This window comes from Bombina bombina, chromosome 11 (genome assembly GCF_027579735.1).
Source record: "Bombina bombina isolate aBomBom1 chromosome 11, aBomBom1.pri, whole genome shotgun sequence".
Classification (NCBI taxonomy): Eukaryota; Metazoa; Chordata; class Amphibia; order Anura; family Bombinatoridae; genus Bombina; species Bombina bombina.
Window position 1 is genome coordinate 89,012,335 of NC_069509.1, and position 6,000 is coordinate 89,018,334.

At 36.6% G+C, this 6,000-nt stretch overlaps 1 long non-coding RNA gene across 1 annotated transcript in view; it reads left to right on the forward strand.

The window, feature by feature from the left end:
• LOC128642525 (uncharacterized) overlaps positions 1–5,743 on the forward strand; it is a 184,431-nt gene extending 178,688 nt beyond the window's left edge. Inside the window, exons 2-4 of the long non-coding RNA XR_008399670.1 lie at positions 2,464–2,491; positions 3,581–3,632; positions 5,665–5,743. This is a non-coding gene — a long non-coding RNA (uncharacterized LOC128642525). The remainder of the gene's footprint in view (positions 1–2,463; positions 2,492–3,580; positions 3,633–5,664) is intronic.
• Positions 5,744–6,000: the final 257 nt, after the last annotated feature.

The window sequence follows — 6,000 nt, forward strand, 5'->3', positions numbered from 1 at the left end:
CTGGAGACTGAACGCTTGATGTCATCAAAGCATGGCTTCTCCGAGTCAGTCATTGATACCTTAATACAGACATGAAAGCCTGTCTCTAGGAAAATTGAACATAGATATGGTGTAAATATCTGATTGTTATGAATCCAAGGGTTACTCATGGAGTAAAGTCTGGATTCCCAGGATATTATCTTTTCTCCAAGATGTTTTGGAGAAAAGGGTTGTCAGCTAATTCCTTAAAAGGGACAGATTTTTACTCTGTCTATTTTTTTGCACAAGCGTCTGGCAGGTATTCTAGACGTTCAGGCATTTGGTCAGGCTTTGGTTAGATCCAAGCCTGTGTTTAAAACTGTTGCTCCACCATGGAGCTTAAACCTGGTTCTTAAGGTTCTTCAAGAAGTTCCGTTTGAACCTTTTTTGTTCCATAGATATCAATCTTTATCTTGGAAAGTTCCTTTTGGGTAGCTATTTCCTCGACTCGTAGAGTCTCCAAGTTATTTGTGTTACAATGTGATTCTCCTTATCTGGTCCTTTGTACGGATAAGGTAGTCCTGCCTACCAACCTGGGTTTTTTCCTAAGGTGGTATCTAACAAGAACATCACTCAAGAGATAGTTGTTCCATGCTTGTATCCTAATCCTTCCTCAAAGAAGGAACGTCTATTACACAATATTGGACATGGTTTGTGCTTTAAAGTTTTACTTACAAGCTACTACAGGTTTCATCAAACGTTCACCTTGTTTGTTGTCTATTCTGGACAGAGGAGAGGTCAACAGGTGAACAGATTTACAAGACGGAGTCTTGGTCTGCGCTTCATACTTTTTCAAATTTAACAAATTTGATACCTTGCTTCTTCGGAGGCTATTTTTGGGAGAAAGGGTTTCTTACAGGCAGTGGTAACTTCCGTTTAAGTACCTGCCTTGTCCCTCCCATCATCCGTGTACTTTAGCTTTGGTATTGGTATTCCATAAGTAATGGATGATCCGTGGACTGGATACACTTAACAAGAGAAAACATAATTTATGCTTACCTGATAAATTTATTTCTCTTGTAGTGTATCCAGTCCACGGCCCGCCCTGTCACTTTAAGGCAGGTAATTTTTTCATTTGAACTACAGTCACCACTGCACCCTATGGTTTTTCCTTTCTCTGCATGTTTTCGGTCGAATGACTGAGTATGGCAGTTAGGGGAGGAGCTATATAGCAGCTTTGCTGTTGGTGGACTCTTGCAACTTCCTGTTGGGAAGGAGAATATATTCCATAAGTAATGGATGATCCGTGGACTGGATACACTACAAGAGAAATAAATTTATCAGGTAAGCATAAATTATGTTTTTCTGCTTGAAAATAAATCACTGAAAAGATCATTTGGAGTGCTGCAGCTTTTTCTTCTATATATATATATATATATATATATATATATATATATATATATATATATATATACAGTATCTCACAAAAGTGAGCACACCCCTCACATTTATGTAAATATTTTATTATACCTTTTCATGTGACAACACTGAAGAAATTACACTTTGCTACAATATAAAGTAGTGAGTGTACAGCCTGTATAACAGTGTAAATTTGCTGTCCCTTCAAAATAACTCAACACACAGCCATTAATGGCTAAACCATTGGCAACAAAAGTGAGTACACCCCTAAGTGGAAATGTCCAAATTGGGCCTAAAATGTCAATATTTTGTGCGGCCGCCATTATTTACCAGCACTGCCTTAACTCGCTTGGAGATGGAGTTCACCAGAGCTTCACAGGTTGCCACTGGAGTCCTCTTCCTATCCTCCATGACAACATCACAGAGCTGATGGATGTTAGAGACCTTGCACTCCCCCACACTCTGTTAGAGGATGCCCCACAGATGCTCAATAGGGATTAGGTCTGGAGACATGCTTGGCCAGTCTATCACCTTTACCCTCAGCTTCTTTAGCAAGGCAGTGGTCGTCTTGGAGGTGTGTTTGGGGTCGTTATCATGTTGGAATACTGCCCTGTGGTCCAGTCTCTGCTTCTTACTGCTTCAGTATGTCACAGTACATGGTTGGCATTCATGGTTCCCTCAATGAACTGTAGCTCCCCAGTGCCAACAGCACTCATGCAGGCCCAGACCATTACACTCCCACCACCATGCTTGTGCAAACTATATCATATTGCAGTAGTCTATCTATAGTACGTCATTGGCTGTTTTTCAAGTTACTACCACTATTTCAGAGTCATTCGTATACTTTTATAGGTTGTTTTATTGTACAATAATGATTTATGTATTTGCCTGTGCACAATGTTATACGTTCTGTAACTTGATTTTGTCTTATAAACCTGTAGACTCTGATGTACTGATTGTTTGCACCTGTTTGATATTCACCTCAATAGAAATCTTAAAGATAAAAAAGATTCCACATCAAAGATAAATATAACAATAAAGTTTAATTTTAATGGTATTTATAACTGTAGTTTTTTTTTCCTGTAGGATGTAAATCCATTTGAGGATACTATTGGTAAGTATACAACACTTTTACCATTTCTTAAATTCTAAAATAATACTTGGAAATATTACCTTGAAATTAATGTTAAAATGATATGAAACCCAATTTTTTTTTCTTTCATGATTCAGATAGAGCAGCAATTTTAAGCAACTTTCTAATGTACTCCTATAATCAATTTTTCTTCATTCTCTTGGTATCTTTATTTGAAAAAGCAGGAATGTAAGCTTAGAAGCCGGCCCCTTTTTGGTTCAGCACCTGAGTAGTGCTTGCTGATTGGTGGCTTAATGTAAATGTAAAATCATATGCTCTATCTGCATCATGAAAGAAAAAATATGGGTTTCATATCCTTTTAATATAATTTATTTGCACAAAAAGCCATGAAGCTCTGCCTCACTCGGGGACTCCAGGTTGGGGTTAATCACTCTGACTTACGTATAGATATTCCATTGATGTTTTCAATTAATGTTACATTTTTTAATTGAGTGTTCCTAATTATTTTTAGTAAATTAACTGCAGCCTCTTTAGATTTAAAGGGACATCAAATCCAAAAGGTTTCTTTCATGATTTGGACAGAAAATACAATTTTTAACAACTTTCAAATTTACTTCTGTTATCCAATTTTCTTCATTCTTTTGGTATCCTTTGTTAAAAAAGCATACCTAAGTAGGCTCAGGAGCAGGGAGCTAGCTGCTGATTGGAGGCTGCACATACCTTGTGTCATTGGTATACTTGTGTTCAGCTAGGTCCTAGTGGTGCATTGCTGCTCCTTCAATAAAGGATACCAAGTGAATGAAGTAAAATTGATAATAAAAGTAAATTGGAAAGTTGTTTAATAATGTATTCTTTATCTGAATCACAGTTGTTTATTTTTATTTCATGTCCCTTATAGATGAAGTGAATTTAGCACTGAGGTGTCCGTCTTTCATTAAGATTTCTCTACTTAGGAGGAGTGATCTGAATGATTCCAGTGTTTAAATGTAGCATCTTGGATGTAATTTACTAAATAAACTTATCTTTATTCTAAAAAGTCATGATAATTTGTTCCTGCTATACCATAGATTCTCTAATACATAACTGATGAGTATTTTTATTCCCATACAGAGAACCTATTGTTAGAACTAGGCTTCATGGATCTACTCTTCTACCTGGAGAGGTAAGTAAGGCGTTTGGCTGTTACACAAGGAAGGGATTTTGATTCAATTTATCTAAAAAAGTAATAAAATAGAAAAAGTATTAAAGTCAGATTAAAACTACCATTCACTAATAGAGTGACCTGCAATACAATATTCACTGTCACATGTTTATAAGGTCAGAGCACTTTATTGAACAACATTCTAAAGGTAAGAAGCCTTTAGGTGATCTGTTATAGAACATGTAGGCTGCCCCTAGAGATAATGATAGGTTTAGGTTATTATGCAGACAAGAAACTTATTGGATATTTTGTTCAGAATTTCAGGTTCCAGTGGGATTTAACTGAGTTTGACATCATCAGTTATTGGGAATAAAATATCTATAAAATAATTAGATCTACTACATATTGTCTATTCGCTTATTTCTTATAGAATTACTGTTTCTAACGTTTCACTAAAGAGCACATTGTAGTGATAATGAGACTTTTAAGGTCTAGAGAGGTTAACAAAGTATTATTGCATGAATCACATAAATTATCAGAATGATACAAAATACAAACTTTTTTCTCTGTTCATTATAATTTACTCCCATATCTTGTAAGGCAAACTGTAAACAGAAAGATTGAGGTCATTATGTACCCAATAGAACACAATGGTCATTTTATACCGTACATAATCATGGTGACCATTAGGTATGTGCATACGTTTTTTTGTTCTGTAATGAACGAGGAAGTAGTTGCCGCAAGCCGCATTTGTCTCTTTTTAGTGCTGTAAATATTCTTGTGAAAGGGCCTAGTTCCGCATTTGTAACGGAACGAAAAAACAAATGCACATTCCTAGCGAACATAAGGAAAATTATAACTAATATAGAGGTCAGAGGCGTAACTAGAAACCACAGGGCCCAGGTGCAAGAATCTAAGAAGGCCCCCCCACCCCCACCAAAAAAAAAACAAATTTGATACATATCCTTTTTTTTTAACATTTAACACAGAAAAAAATGTGAATCAGATTACATGTCTGCAAAAGGAGGTACCCTGTGCCAACAGTCTGTGAGATGGTCTGACCCCCTATTACTGTATATAGTGACACTGCTTATCCCACCAGTACTGTATATAGTGAGTTAGTGACACATTCTGTAATCTGCCGGTGAGATGGCTGACCTGCCCCTACCTGCCCCAGTACTTTATAAAGTGAACACAGTAGTCTGTGACATAGTCCAGCCCCCAATGCTGCATATAGTGGTACTGTATAGTGACACTGTTTACTCCCAGCCCCCCATGCTGCAGTAACAAGGTCTGTAATTTGCTGGTTCCACAAACATACACACACATACATGCATAAATACACACACAGTCACATACATACATATACACACATAAACAACAATGGGTAAAACAGAAAGAATAACCCCTGTAGTCTGGGCCCTTGGGGGCCCAGTCGCAATTGCGACCTCTGCACCCCCTGTAGTTTCACCCCTGACAGAGTCAATTATAATCTTTTATAGACACAGATCTAATGAATTTCTACAGAAAATCACCATTAGTCTATGGAGTGTTTTAGAGAAATCATTTTATATGTTTTGTTTTTTTTCTAAGGGATTAGGATTGATCCCATAATCCTTTTGAATATTAATTATTCTTATTTGCTGGAAGTAATTGCCTACAGACTTATTTGCATACTATGTCATTATGTCCTATTCCAGTGATGGCTAAGTGTGGCACCCCAGATGTTTTGGAACTGCATTTCCCATGATGCTTAGGCACTCTGCAGTCGAGTTGAGCATCATGGGAAATGTATTTCTGAAATATCAGGGATGCCAAGGTTAGCCATGACTGTCCTATCCTAATATAAAAGATAATAATATTACCTGATGATTTTACATGTAAAAGGGTAGCAAAGGGTAAAACTGGGTGAAGAATTTTATAGAGTTCTTTGGAGTAGTAAAGATTTTAGTAGCCGTATTAGTCCAGTAAACAACAAAATAACAAGAGTACTGCAGTATGCAGTGAAACCTTTTTATTGGACTAACATTACATAATGTTCTCTCTTCCTCAGGCCTGAAGTAGTAGCACATCCCGTTCAATTATAAAGAAAACAACTAATAATCTTTAAATATGGCTGCACCAATTAACAGGTAAATAGTGAGAAGAGATACACACACACACATATATATAGTTACAGTAAAACTCTTACATATATCTCACATTTTACTGTAACAGGTTATGTTAGACTCTTGCTTTGTTCACACTTACAAATTAAATCTCTAACTATTTACTACTGCACTCTATAGAACATCTGTACTAGCTATGCAATTCCCCCATCGCACTTATCATTTATCATCAGGTTCTCTGTCAGATACATCAGTGGCTCTAAATGTCTCATAGGAAGTAA